Here is a 13,183-nt window from a genome sequence, read left to right as displayed (position 1 = left end):
ATCACCAACAACTTTTACTTAATACAGATGATTAACTGTTACCCAGGCTTCTTTCAGTCAGTCAGAATGCCTGCTTGGTTGATGCCTCCAAAAGGATACACTGAGCAAAAGCTGGACCACATGAAAGTCTCCAGCGGGAAGTCAACATAGAAGAGATCAGTTGTGTGGGAAGCCAGAATCCGACACCCTTCAACATCAAGCTGCTCAAAACCCAAGTTTCAACTCCTGGAGACTTTCTAAGGAGAATCTTGCCAGGTGAGAGTGCTCTCAACTTCTTCAGCTCTCAGGATGTCTGATCGAGTGCAGAACCTGGCAAGACCTGCACAGGGAATTACATGCATTTCCTTTTGGAGCAGTGATCAAAGCACTATCAGATTGTTATTAAAGAAGAGGAAAAAGAATAGTCATAAACCTACTGTTGTTTGAAAATAAAATCCTCTGCTTTGCCACTGGTTGAATTTTGATTTGTGGGATGTAGCTGCAGACTTGAAAGTGGCCCCTTGAATTCTCCTCCAGTGTAAAAAGATGTTGTATCCCAAAGGCTGTACTCCCTGAACTCCTCACTGATTGTCTGTGCCAACCAGATCTTTTCTCTTTTTCAAACCAAGACCACATCACCTCCCCCGCTGCACAGATGCTGCTCAGATTTACTGTAAGAGAAAGAAAACTCACCAGGGGAGTAATGAAGCACTTGAGATTCACGCAAAAGGCAACTAAAGGCAGTATCTGCCTGATGAATGCATTGTAGCTATTTCAGGAAACATGGAATTATAGCCCGAACAAATAATAATGTAAAAAGCCAGTCACTGGAAATTGCTTTGGTTGTCGGCAGCCCTCTCTGCTTCTCTCCCTCACACTGCCCTGTAAATTCTAAGTAGTATGAAGGAGCTCTTCGAGCTCTAACAGCAGTCCCTTGCTGAGGCTGAGCTTGGCGTTTCACTCATCTTTACTTCTAAGCGTGTGTTTGTTGCTGTTCTGATCTTTACCTAAATACAGCATGGCACGCATCATTTATATTGACAAATGTCACCAAACAAACCCCAGCTCCTCCTCCACATCCCCAGCAACTCTGCACATCTTCAGCACATTTCTTGCTGTGACTTAAGTGCCCTTTTCAAAATATGTAACAAGATGTCTGACAAGTCTACAGTCAGATGAAGAGGCTAGATATATATTAAAACAAACAAAAACCCCACCCCACACTTTAAAGTCTGGGAGTTGCAGCACCACTGCTATCGGTTTTGTAGGAGAATTCATACAGGTTAGGAGAGAGCCATTCCTGTATTAACACAATATAGTTTCCAGTCTAGGAGTGTTCACCTACAGTCATTCCAACCCTTTTGCCAACACACTAAATGAGAGCACCCCTGCACACTGGGCGGGGGCCTGAAAAAGCACACGGCTCAGCTACTTTTGCCCCCATCACTTCTTGTGTATTCACATCCAATATCCCCTTCCTTACTCATTTAATTCCAAAGCTCCTGGGAGACATTTTGGGATGACAGATTCCTGTACTACTCTTAAATTCTTTACTAGTGAGGCCAGGAACGCCTCTCTTATGTTATCATGGAAACGGTGAAGCTGACCTAAACATACTGTAGCAAAAGAAATCAGATAGCCAAGATGTTCCTCTGCCCTGCCCAGCCAGAGATAACAAGAACAAATTCGCAGTGGAGGAAGCAGCTTCAAATTCCAATAGCTGCCCTTCCTGCTAGCACAATCCCTGGAAATGGGCAGCTTCCCTCTTACACATCCCAGCCTGCTGACACACCAATAAAAAGACCCCAAAGTCACTACCCAGGGTGGTTTTGCTACTCTTCTGTACTGTAGCAAGGTTTCCATAGCAAGTGCAGCACAGCAGTGCTCAGTTACTCTGCTGCCTGTACACGGCTTGCAGTAAACCAGGTGATAGAACTGGGTGGGAATCCTGAGCAGGACCAAGAACTGCCAGCATGGACCATCCTTGCTGCTCCACACTGCCTTCCCCAATGCTGTTCTGCTGCTTGATCCTCACCATGCCATGCACCAAGTTCTGACCAGCTCCATCTCTGCCTGCTGCGCTGTGACCTTATGGGCATCACACTGGGGACTGGGCAGGCATGGCTGAGCCAATACAGACTTCATGGCACCTACAGTTGCTTCAGAGATGGTTTATAGAGTACATCTCTTTCCAGTTACCCTTCTGCAAATCAAATCAATGCATGTGGCTCCAAGTTTGTGTCCAGTCAGGCTCTATCAAGTATTCAATACTTTTTTACATCTCTCCTTACTACCAGATATCTTCTGGGATGTAAATGACTTTTTAAAGACTCCCTTCTCTCCTAGCAAACACACTTTGTGTCTCTTCAGACAGCTTTAAAGGGATAGAGACTGTGAAGGTCCCTAGTTAACTGTATTTCCATGAGGGGATCCTAAAAAGTCCCAGGCTGATGCTGCCAGTCTTCTCAGACAGATGGGAAAATGAGAAGAGTAATGGCCTAATTTACACAAGGCTGCAGCTTTCCATAAACCTGTCTAGGGGCATGGAGCACTTTCACCTTCTGTGTCCAAGCCCTGGCACCTCTTAGCCTTCCTCTTCCGCAGCAATCACCTTCCTATTTGCATCCTGCTTGTGCTCTGGGTAGCAAAGGCACACAAAATGCTCAGACATGAAGGAGATGCTAAGGAACCAGAAGGTAACTGCCCAAACCATCCTTAAAATAGACACGGCTGACCCAAGTCCTCCCTCCTGCTGAGCACATTTGCCTTCACAGTGCCTGAAAAGCATCCTGAAAGGATGTAGGGCACACCAAGCCTGTTCCCTCAATGCTCAGTCTGAAGCCTCTGCCTGAGGTTTATGTCATTCAGTTTCCCACAGTGTGGGAGGGTATATATGTACATTCATTAACACTTCCATTATGCCCTGCGGTTTGGCAGGTGGTGCTGCATTATGGATTTAAACAGTGCCAGTAAGCGAGTCCACAGCACTTCAGTGGATTAGTGTGTTATGGAAAATTGTATCTCCAGAGTGTTTTGCACTCCCTTGAAGTACCTTGGATGAACAAGGCAACAGCAGGGCTCCAACCTCCACCCTCTCTGTGCAATCACATCAGAAATCCACTTGCAACTTATACATACCCCCTCCTCAAAAATCAATTACTATTTGGATGGAAAAAATTAAACTAAAACAAATAAGCAAAACAAACAAAAAAAACCAAGCACAGAATCTCTCCCCAGCTAAAGGAAAAGGGAGAGGCACACCCTCAGCTGTCATCACCACAAAGCATCTTTCACACACAAACAATAACATCTTCTGCTTCTGCACTATAGCTGCTTCTAGCATCCACATGGGGGAAACACACCATGCCACACACAGCCAGACCCATGTCAGGAGTCAGCCTTGAGGGTATTCAGCCCTGACAGAAAATGATGTCTTCTGTCTAGTCCCTGGGTTGGATGCAACGCATTTCCAGAAACAGCATACAGACCTCCCATGGGGCTGCTGTCCTGGAGGGATGAGGAGATATGCTAGGCTACATTCCCTCCATAGGGACCTAGAAAGCAAACACATACAGTACTGGCACTGGGGAACCTCTGATGAGAAGAGAGGATAAAACATTGGTCTAAACACTGACAACACCACATTTCTCATCATTTACTAAGGCTGGACATCAGTTTTTCCACTTAAACATGAGTGCTTTTATGTGCAGACATGCATACAGAGAAGTTTCACAGCAACATCAGAATAAGCAGGACCCATTTCTCCTTCTATCCACCATAAAGCAGTGAGGTACAGCCATCCTGCTGCAAAGTCACAACAGAGTCAAGACACAGATATTCTGCACTGCTCTGACTTTACAGAGATGGCATATGGGACTTCACTATGTACGCAGAGTGCCACTATCATTTTAAACACCAGGGCAAGAGAATGCCAGCCTCAGCAACACAAGTACATCATGTTTTAAATATCAGGCTAACAGAACAAACAAGAGATTGGGATTTGGCCCTTCTAGAACTGCAAGATTATCCCTAAAGTCCACTCACTCCACACAGAGGATCTTCTCATATGCTTTGCTACATTCAAGGAGACTGAAGGGGAAAAAAAGAAAAGACAGGACAAAAGCAAAACTTGACCAGAAAGGTAACTGTAGATATGTTTTATCTTGACCCTGTGAGCTATAACATGACATGAGATGGGTTGCCCTGTTGATGTCTCTGCACACAAAATCCTCTCTATTAAAAACAAAGAAGCCTAGATAGAGACAGCATGGACTGCAGCCACTTGGAAAGAAAAAAAAGCCCCAAAGTGTTTAAGGGCTGGTAAGGGACACGATTACTTTCATCCTGCCACAGCATGTTTCAGTTTAACCACTGCATCTCTCAGCACTTTTGGTTCATACTCTTTTACCACACCAGCCTGGTACACACCCAGTTTTAGGAAGGGGAAATTATATTTTGGGTCATCAGTTCCACCCACACTGCACAATGCTTGAGAAGTGCATTGGTCAGTTTGGGGTCAGCAGCGCTTGGGGAACGCTGCCTAAAGCATCAGACCTCCACCCACTGCTGGTGCTCAGGAGCCCTCCACCACGTTGGCTCAGCTTTGCCTCTTCCCACCTCTCAAGCTACACTCTCACTCCTTCACCAGCCTTCCCAAGTCCAAACCAACTGCCAATACTGCTACTTTCCACTCCCACTTCAGAAAGAGATGAGGCAATCTGACCTCCGAACCAAGAGAGCTACTCCCAGTGTTTTGCACAGCAAAAGGATTTATTCTGACACAGCACAAAACCAAACACATGCTTCCATACAGCCTACACCCGAAAATGTGATTTTTCTCCTTTGCTTTGACAACTTAACGCTTATTCCCATACTCTTGCAAGGCTGCTATGTAAACAACAGGGAGTGACTGCTGTGCTCAGGGGGCCTTAGAAAAAGAGTTGTATTTCTCAGCTCTTTTGGACCCACTAAGTCGCCCTCCTGAGGTTCAAAGAGTTTCTGAAGTCTGTAATTGAAAAATCCAAGGAAGAAAAGAAGGTTACTAGAGATCCTTACTAACACAGAAGTAGATTGAAACTGTTCTGTTATTTAATAATTCAAATCCCAGACGCTTAATTAAACAGACTTGCTACACTGAAGAAAAAAAAAAGACTAAGAAATCACATATCCCCTGAGCAAACTTCACTGATTAATGTGAGAGACTTTGGGTTTTACAGAATGCCTGTGGAACATGCAAACTTCTGAAGACAGTCTAAGCATTCTATAGGTAAATTTCACAAGAGAAGATGAAGAACTGTACCAGCATCTGTGCCACATGGAGCACAGAGGAAATGATGCAAGGCAGAGCCCTTCCCCAGAGCCTTCAGGGTCTTCTCAGACCAGAAAAAGCTCTAGAAAAAGCAAATGGTCCACTCTGCTCCTCATGTCTGCATTTGAAGGAAATGCAAGTCTCTCCAAATATTCTGCCCCTGAGCTACAAAGTGTTTTCTGAGGGGAGAGCTGCAAGTGCAATTCAAACCCACTTCACAACTGTGGCTCCAATCTCACTCTTAATCCCAAACTACAGTCCCTAGTGAGCTACCAGCAAGCTCATTTCAGGTGGAAGTGAAGCACAGCGTGCACAGGATGAGCTCAGGTGGTACCCTGGTAAGTTTTCAAAGGGTGATTACAGTTTTGTGGTTACAGAGATACCTCACTGTGAGAGCTAAAAGTCTCAGTAGTGACGCTGCTCTGCTGTTGCACAAAACCAATTTTAAACAGTTTGGTGTTTTTCCAGAGCACAGGGGCATGCCTTCTGCATGTCGATGTTCACTGTGAATCTGTTTCCACCAAAAGCCAGCATCCATCAAACTAACCTCCAGCCTGAAGGTTTGCAGCAACCACTCCTGAGCCAAAAGTATTCCTGTGATGATTCCCCCCCCCCCCCATGGCTCATCACAGCTTCTTAATGACTCTTCCTGGGATTGAGCACTTGGTACTGAAAAACCCTCCCCAGCAGTCATACTTTATAAGCAGATGTTCCCCACCCAGCAAGTCTTGTACTTTGGTGGCATTAGTACATCCATAGCAAGCATTACACAAGACATCAGCTGCATGTTTTCTGAAGATCACAATCTTTACTGAATTACCAGCTGCCAATGCAAACCACTCGTGAGTTATCAGGATACATTAAGTAAAGATGACAGAGCCGATAACAGTGCCTAAGATTACATTCCATCTGCATCCAGTTACTTTTTTTTCTCCATTATCCACCTTTACAGTCTTTCTGCGTCACTACAACCAACTTCTAAAGGAGCTTTTATCACAGACTCACTACTTATAATCAAAAACTGCCTAAATACTCTTTTAGCATCAGTGGGTGCTCATGCAGCCCTTGAAGTGGGAAGGCCAGTTCAAGAAAAAAATGGACAAGGCTCCTATTGCCCCAGTGTCCATTAACATCCTTTAAAGTAGTGTTTGGAGGGCCTTTATTCCAGCTATTGCTTATCAGATTCACTATTGCTTCCAGCAATGCAAATAACAGATGCCTATGCAAAAGCTTTTCAACTTTATTTTCCATTACAAGCAAATCTTTTTTTTTTAAACCAACAAACAGAACCAGGTTCACAATTATCTCTCTTCCAGTATACTTCTAAAAAACGTACTGAAAGAAGCTTAAACATTTGGGAACTGATATGACAGATTTTTAAAAAGTGAAGTAGAAAGCATATTAAATTGGAAGATCTCACTTCAATGGTTACTTACTGCTAGGTACTACTTTGCGTGGCCTGAGGCACACAGGGATGCACCACCACTGACTACCACTGTGACTTTCCAGTAGATGAGCAGCTCAGCAGCTCCAGCCCCAGCCCCACAACTCGCATTCAAGTGCGGGGAAGCTAACAGCAACAGCACTGCTTCCAGGGTTCCCTAGGAGAGTACTTCACTGTAACCAGCCCCAGGTACAAGAGATGAGCCCAGAACAAAGCCCTTCATGACTTACAGCTGGCTTTAGCTTGCTCCATAAATCCTCTAGGTGCTTCACAAAACTGTTACTTAACTCCTGTTGCCTTCAGCCTCACAGGAGCATCAGCATAGCTCCTTTTTAAATATAGCAGCCTATAATCATGGATACATTCTGAGAAATAAAACTCATTGTTACTGCTCACCATGCAACCCCACAAAAATAGAATTCTTCCGCCAGCTTTACAAGTTTCTTTTCCCCGAACAAAACACTTTGGTGCCCCTCACAAGGCTGAGGCAGAAAGAAGGCCATACGGCACCACAGAGCCCAAGGACATGGCACAGTGACAGAAGCTTTGGAGCCAGTGACTGGGCAGAAAGCTCTGTGGCCAATCCAACTGCTTACATCAACTCTACCCTAAAGGGGACACTGGTAGAGTTGATTCTGGGCACAGGAAAAGGAGGTATTTCCAAGAGGAACAGAGTTTCAACAGCTGTCATGTGCCAGCCAGCATCAGGGAAGCTGGGTTTGCTAACGAAGCAGTGGTGGCATCTCCAGCTAGATGACATTCCTCACTCCTCACCCCTCAGACATACACCAGCATCTATCTATCTTGTCCCTCCATCACCAGGCTTGACTGTTCCTCCTTGGAAGAACCCAACCTCAGGAAATAGCCTGAAATACCCCAGAAGCACGGAGGAAGATCCAAATGGGTAGAGTATGGAGCAGAGCTTGATGGCTTTCACCAGCACTGAGAAGCCTCCTGCCTGTTCTGGTGCAGTCCTCCCTGCACAATTCTATACACAGTGTTTAGCTTTGTTGAACACTCTAGATCCTGGCTGTAGAAGCAAGATAAGTGGTAGGTGTCCATCTCATTAGTATGTTGCAAAATAAATACACTTTGCATTATTAGTGTTTCAGGAATGCTTTAAAAATTGCACCACTGAATAATAATAATCTATTACTGCTAAAAAAGAAACCTAAGTTCAAAAGTAAATTAAAGTCTTAACTATGCAAGCATGTATACCAGAGTACAGAAGACTGTTTTCTTAGTTTATCTGTTTCTTCTGATAACCATGTTTGTCCTGGTGACTCAAACTGTTCCAATCACATGCTGTTTGAATTCAGTGCCCCAAATAGTGCCTGAAGAAACACATGGTTTAGTCTGTCCACAGCGATGGCCAGGGTATCTGCCATCCTCCTCAGTGTCCTAAGGGCACAGCAGAAAAAATAAATGTGCATATCCATCCTACTATCAGGTGATGGAAGAATAGACATTTTCACAACTTGGTTTTCTCTAGGAAGATTGATTACCCATGAGAATCTACTTTCCCACAGTGTTTTTCTAATCTTTCTTCAACCTCCTCAGTTAATATCTGAAATAAGTAGAGTGGAAAAGCTGCCATACTTGTCCTAAAAACTGACATTTTAAAGACATGATAACAGAAGCCCTTTCTTAAAACTTTCAGGAATATGCATAGCTTAAAAAGCTGACTCCTGTTTAAAATAATGACTAAGCCTCTCAGGAATCCATCTCCCAGAGTCACACAGGTAGTTCTGAATATGTTACCCTTTTACAGTAATTATGCTATCAAAGTTCCAGTCAAAAAACTGATGAGCGTTACTAATATATGCCGATAAGTGAGCTTCTAAGTGAGAGACCTTCTTGCTTTATTTACACTCCAGTAAATCACAATGCAAACCAAGACTCACTTTCACATACAAAAGCAATAGACTTGACCCCAGGACACACTTGCAAGGTTAACCAATACCCAGGGAGCAGGACTATGGGAAACCAGCTGCAAGCTGATGCACTTCTACCTTTTTTTTGCTGTAGAATATGAAAACTTGGAGTAGATGTTTGGTCGTCAGTGGCTTAACACCAGTCACTGCATCAACCAGCAAACCTAATGAGAAGCAGATTCACAGTCACAGGTATTTAGCTGTAAGAATTTGACCTTACTCTAGCAGTCCAAAGGAAGCCTGTGACAGAGAAGACATTGGGAGGCAGGTTTCCCATCTCTACTGCTAGCTCTGTCCAATGGGCTGCTCCCTCTGAGGAAGCCTAGACACCTGTTACTGCATTAACCACCCCTTCCTGAAGAACTGGTGTCTGAAGCAGTAAAGATGGCAAGAGGGTCAGCAGTAAGTACTACAACAAACTACTTAAAAATACTGATAACTTCTCTCAAACCTACCCCCATCACTTCCCTCAGTCATTATTCCAGCAGATACATTTCTGTAAAATATTTCATCATCTGAGAGCAGGTGGCCAGTTCGCCATCTCTGTGCGAGATTTCCATATGTATTACTCCTCCGCTGACACTTTCTCATGCATACATGCATGGATCAGCAATTGCTCCATTGCATTTTCAAACAGAGAATAAAAGTCATAAATCTCAAAAAAAAGTATGCCAAGAAATTCAGCATCCTAAGCTACAGCTGTTCATTCCTCCCCTCTGTTCAGAAAAAAACAGTTGTTCCTTACTGCAGATGTTATGAAGTTGATGGACTTGCTCTGGATGTACATTAGATACAAGCACTCAGGATTTGTCCCACTGGACTGTTGGACATTTGTCCCCATGCAGAAATACCCAGTGACATTCAAGTAGGACAAGCAGTCCACACTCTCCTCCCACTATCTTCTGTTGAACCCCTTCTGTAGGCAGCAACCGGAGAAGCAATAACTCCACCAAGGAGTGGGCTAATGTTCCTCCCATCTGCCGGTCCCACGCTCATTCTGTTTTCACTTGGATCAAATCCTCCCAACTCCTTCTGCTTTACATTTCATTAAATTTGGATGCCTCAGACACCAAGAATAATATTGTTGATCTTTGAAAGGTCACTTTCAAGGCACATTTCCATATCTTAAGACTGCTTCTCTTCCTAAGCCCCGTCTACAGGACTGTCTTGAAAGTCTGAAAATGAATTCCATATTTTCCATATTAGATCTGTCCCCTCAGCCCTGAGCTACTTAGTGAGGACAGCAGAAGCTTATGCAAATACCACTCTTGCAGATTCATGCTGGTATCCTCCATCTCCAGAGGATGACATTCCCTCTGCACAAAGAAGCCGCATACTACTGTGCTAAGGTGAAATCTCCTCCTCCTTCAGCCTATGCAGGTACGAGATGCAAAGGAAGGCATGGAAGCTACACATCTAGGAAAAGATGAGGGTAACTCCCACAAGCAGGGGGAAAGTACTGCTTGGGCTGTGAAATCTGAAAACTGAAGGAGCCACCAGAAGTGACAGCATTATCGAAGCAGTGCAAAGCAAACCAGGCGAAGGCAAATTAAGACCGGCCCAGTTGAAGTCAGCATCCTAAAACCCTCAAGGATAGACTAACTCATTCAAACGAATTGCCTGACCTGTATGCAACAAGTCAGCAGGGAGACCTGGCTTTACACACAGAAACAGGCAAGACAAACAGCTATCCTCAAGAAGCCCTCCAAAATTATTAACAGATTAGAGTTCCTGCTCCTATGATCCCAGCAGTGAAACATCTAGCAGCTGTTGACAGCACACAGCACAAGTGGCAGGCCACACAGGACTTAAGCACAGGACACAGCCAAAGAGAAGCACTGAAGAATCACAGCATGATGACAGCAATGAGAGTGGTTCATAACTTGTCCTGTATCCATCCCTTACAGTGCCCTCATTTACTACTCTGCCAGGGACAATACCAGCTCAGGTACAGGGCCTGAACTCTGTCTCCCAGTCCTGAAATGCAAGTGGGTCTCTCCCAGTATTAAGGAGGTGTGCAAAAAAGGAAGGACATTCTGCCCAACTGCCTGAAAATCCAGTTTTATTCCTTCATTTTTGTTAGTCTCAGTCTTAGTTTAAGGTGGAAAAAAAAAAGAGACGAGAACTCCAGAACAAAATAAGCAAACAAAATACTACCCAATCCACACACAAACCCCATAAGAAAGGCAAGCTTTGTTGCTGCAATTCTTAGTTCCTCTACAAAGAATCTTAAGCGGGTAAAAACACCCACCAAAACTTCAGTAAATGAAACTGTCCTTCACATAATTTCTGAACATAAATGCTGAGCCAGCTCCATTCCTCCTGCAGCTGCTCTGATTTGGGAACCATGCTAGTAGGGTGTCTGGCCCCCTGCAATATGCGCTGCACTCCATATCATGTAGGATATCTCCTGGGATGGAGGACCAAAATAACAGCAAGTCAAACAAGCTGATGCAGAACGATGACACGAAGTGCATCTATTACTGCTGCCAAGATCAAGTACAAAGAAAGAATTCTTCTCTCTATCAGACAGTCCAAAGCCATAGGTGTACTTTCTAAAGCTTCAACTTTACTTCCTTGCCACACCTTTGTCATTTCTTTTACCTTCTTTTAAAAGAACGGAACCCCATTTTTCTTACAGTGACCCTAACAGACTTAGAGAAACAAAGAAGCACTTCATAAAAAAAAAATTAACAGCTGATCCATGCAAACTTCAGCCATTGAGACTTGTCTCTCTTGTGGAGCTAAATGTATAGTTTCATTGCAAGACTACAGAAAGGTACACCCAGGTATGGTGCACAGCAAGCATCAGTGCTAACCAATGCATGAACAACAGATTCCGGATGAGACAAAAAATTTCCAGACAGTGGCATCCTTTTAAGCCTGCCACCAAAATCCCAACTTGAGTTGACTCATAAGACGCCAAGGCCTTGAGGGCTTAGACTTTCACACTTCTACAACAATGAGCAACTGAAGCAGAGAGGCACCCACGGGTGCGTGTGGAGGTGCTGCATTTACCTGCGCTGGGACAGCTGTGCTCAGGGCTCAGGTCTCTATTGAGAGCTGTGCTCCCCTACCCGAGCCCCAGCCTCTACTCTGCGCTGGTATAACGTCCCAACACGTTGCACAAAAGTCACTGATCCACAGAAGGTGCCCGGAGCAGCCCAGGATGCTGAGAGTGGTCCACAGTGAGCGGAACACTACCTCGGTCCTCACCTGCCAGTGCGGCTCTGTCGGAACCCCTCTCTGCGGCGGTCAGGGCTCACTAAGCACTGTTTCCAGAGTTTCTGAGCCGTTGGGAGTAAAAAAAGAAGTTGCAAGTTTTCTTTCTAATCCCCGGCAATCCCACACGCAAGAGCTGAAAACGCCCAGTCCTTTCTTAAAGCAAAGAAAAAGACCAAAAAAAGAAAAACTACCTCCTCCTCATTGTAAGGAGAGAGAGCATCTGCGTCTTGCGCTCGAGCAAACGACGTGGAAGCTTTCACAAAGTACTCGAGAGGTCCAAGAGCAGCGTCAGTGCGAGACGAGAGCTCTGGCAGCGCGCAGATCGGCAGAAGAGAAGGGAGGAAAAGAAAAGAGCGGCGCGGGGAGGGAAGGCGGACACAAATGCAGCGATCCCTCTCCCGACAAAGCCCTCTCGTGACACACCGCAACTCGGGAGCGCGTCCTCCGGTCCCCGCCGCGCGCCCCGGAGGGAGAGACGCGGTACCCCCAAACCCCCGCCCCTTTCCTCGCGCGACCACAAAGCAAGAAAGCCCCAGGAAGCCGGCAGCCCGGCACAAAGCAGCCCTACCGTGGGCAGCCCGCGGTCCCGAGCCGAGCGGCGCGGAGCTTCCTCCGGGGCCCTTTCTTCCCGACGCCGTCTCGGCCGAGCAGGGCCGGGCGGGGCGGCTCATGCCCGAGCGGCGCTCCGCATCGCAGCGCTGCGGGGAGAGGGACGGAGCGGAGTCGGCGGCGGCTCCCACCCCTCCGAAAGCATCTCCCCGCGCTCACGCGGCCACGCTTCACAAAGCCCCCAGCGCCGCCCCGCGCAGCCCCCACCCCTCCCCGGCTCCACGTCCCCCTGCAGCGGGACGGGTCCCCGCCGCTCACCGGGGCCGCGCCCTCAGAGCCCGCCCATGCCCGCCGCCGGGCAGCGCCGGCCGGCCCCCGCCCGCCGCCGGCCATCCCTTATAGCACCGCGCCGCTGCTATAAATAGAGCCGCCCCGCGTCACCTGCGGGGGTGGGAGATGGGTTCCGCTCTGGGCTCGTTCACCGGGGGACTGGAGCGCGCTGCCCGAGGGCCCCGGAGCGGCAGTGGGCCCGGCGTTAAGGTGGAGCGCGGCCGAGGAGCGGCGGAGGCACCTTAAGGCGCCCGGGGGCTGTCACGGGGACGGGGAGCGGGTCCGGCTCTGCCCCGGGAGCTGCGCGTGTCCCTGCGGCGGACGGGCAGCGAACGGGGTCGGTCCTGTGAGGAGCTGTGTGCACGCTTCTGTGTATATACGTATCTACTAAATACAGGGATGCCCTATGCCTGT

The 13,183-nt window shown here is 46.7% G+C and overlaps 1 protein-coding gene across 4 annotated transcripts in view; it reads right to left on the bottom strand.

Moving 5' to 3' along the window:
- MRAS (muscle RAS oncogene homolog) overlaps window positions 1-12,648 on the bottom strand; it is a 32,339-nt gene extending 19,691 nt beyond the window's left edge. For 2 of the 4 annotated variants that reach the window (XM_065750587.1, XM_065750590.1), the window contains exon 1: window positions 12,459-12,648. The gene's annotated coding sequence lies outside the window, so the exon portion shown is untranslated. Of the gene's footprint in view, window positions 1-11,881; window positions 11,966-12,458 lie in introns of those variants that run through there. The other 2 variants (XM_065750589.1, XM_065750591.1) reach the window with 2 other exon arrangements.
- Window positions 12,649-13,183: the final 535 nt, after the last annotated feature.

This window comes from Cyrtonyx montezumae, unplaced genomic scaffold (assembly GCF_038088225.1).
Source record: "Cyrtonyx montezumae isolate F1298 unplaced genomic scaffold, pur_monq_1.0 scaffold_7, whole genome shotgun sequence".
Taxonomy (NCBI): Eukaryota; Metazoa; Chordata; class Aves; order Galliformes; family Odontophoridae; genus Cyrtonyx; species Cyrtonyx montezumae.
Note: the sequence above shows the minus strand (reverse complement) of the source record. Positions and strands in the feature narration are given on the sequence as shown.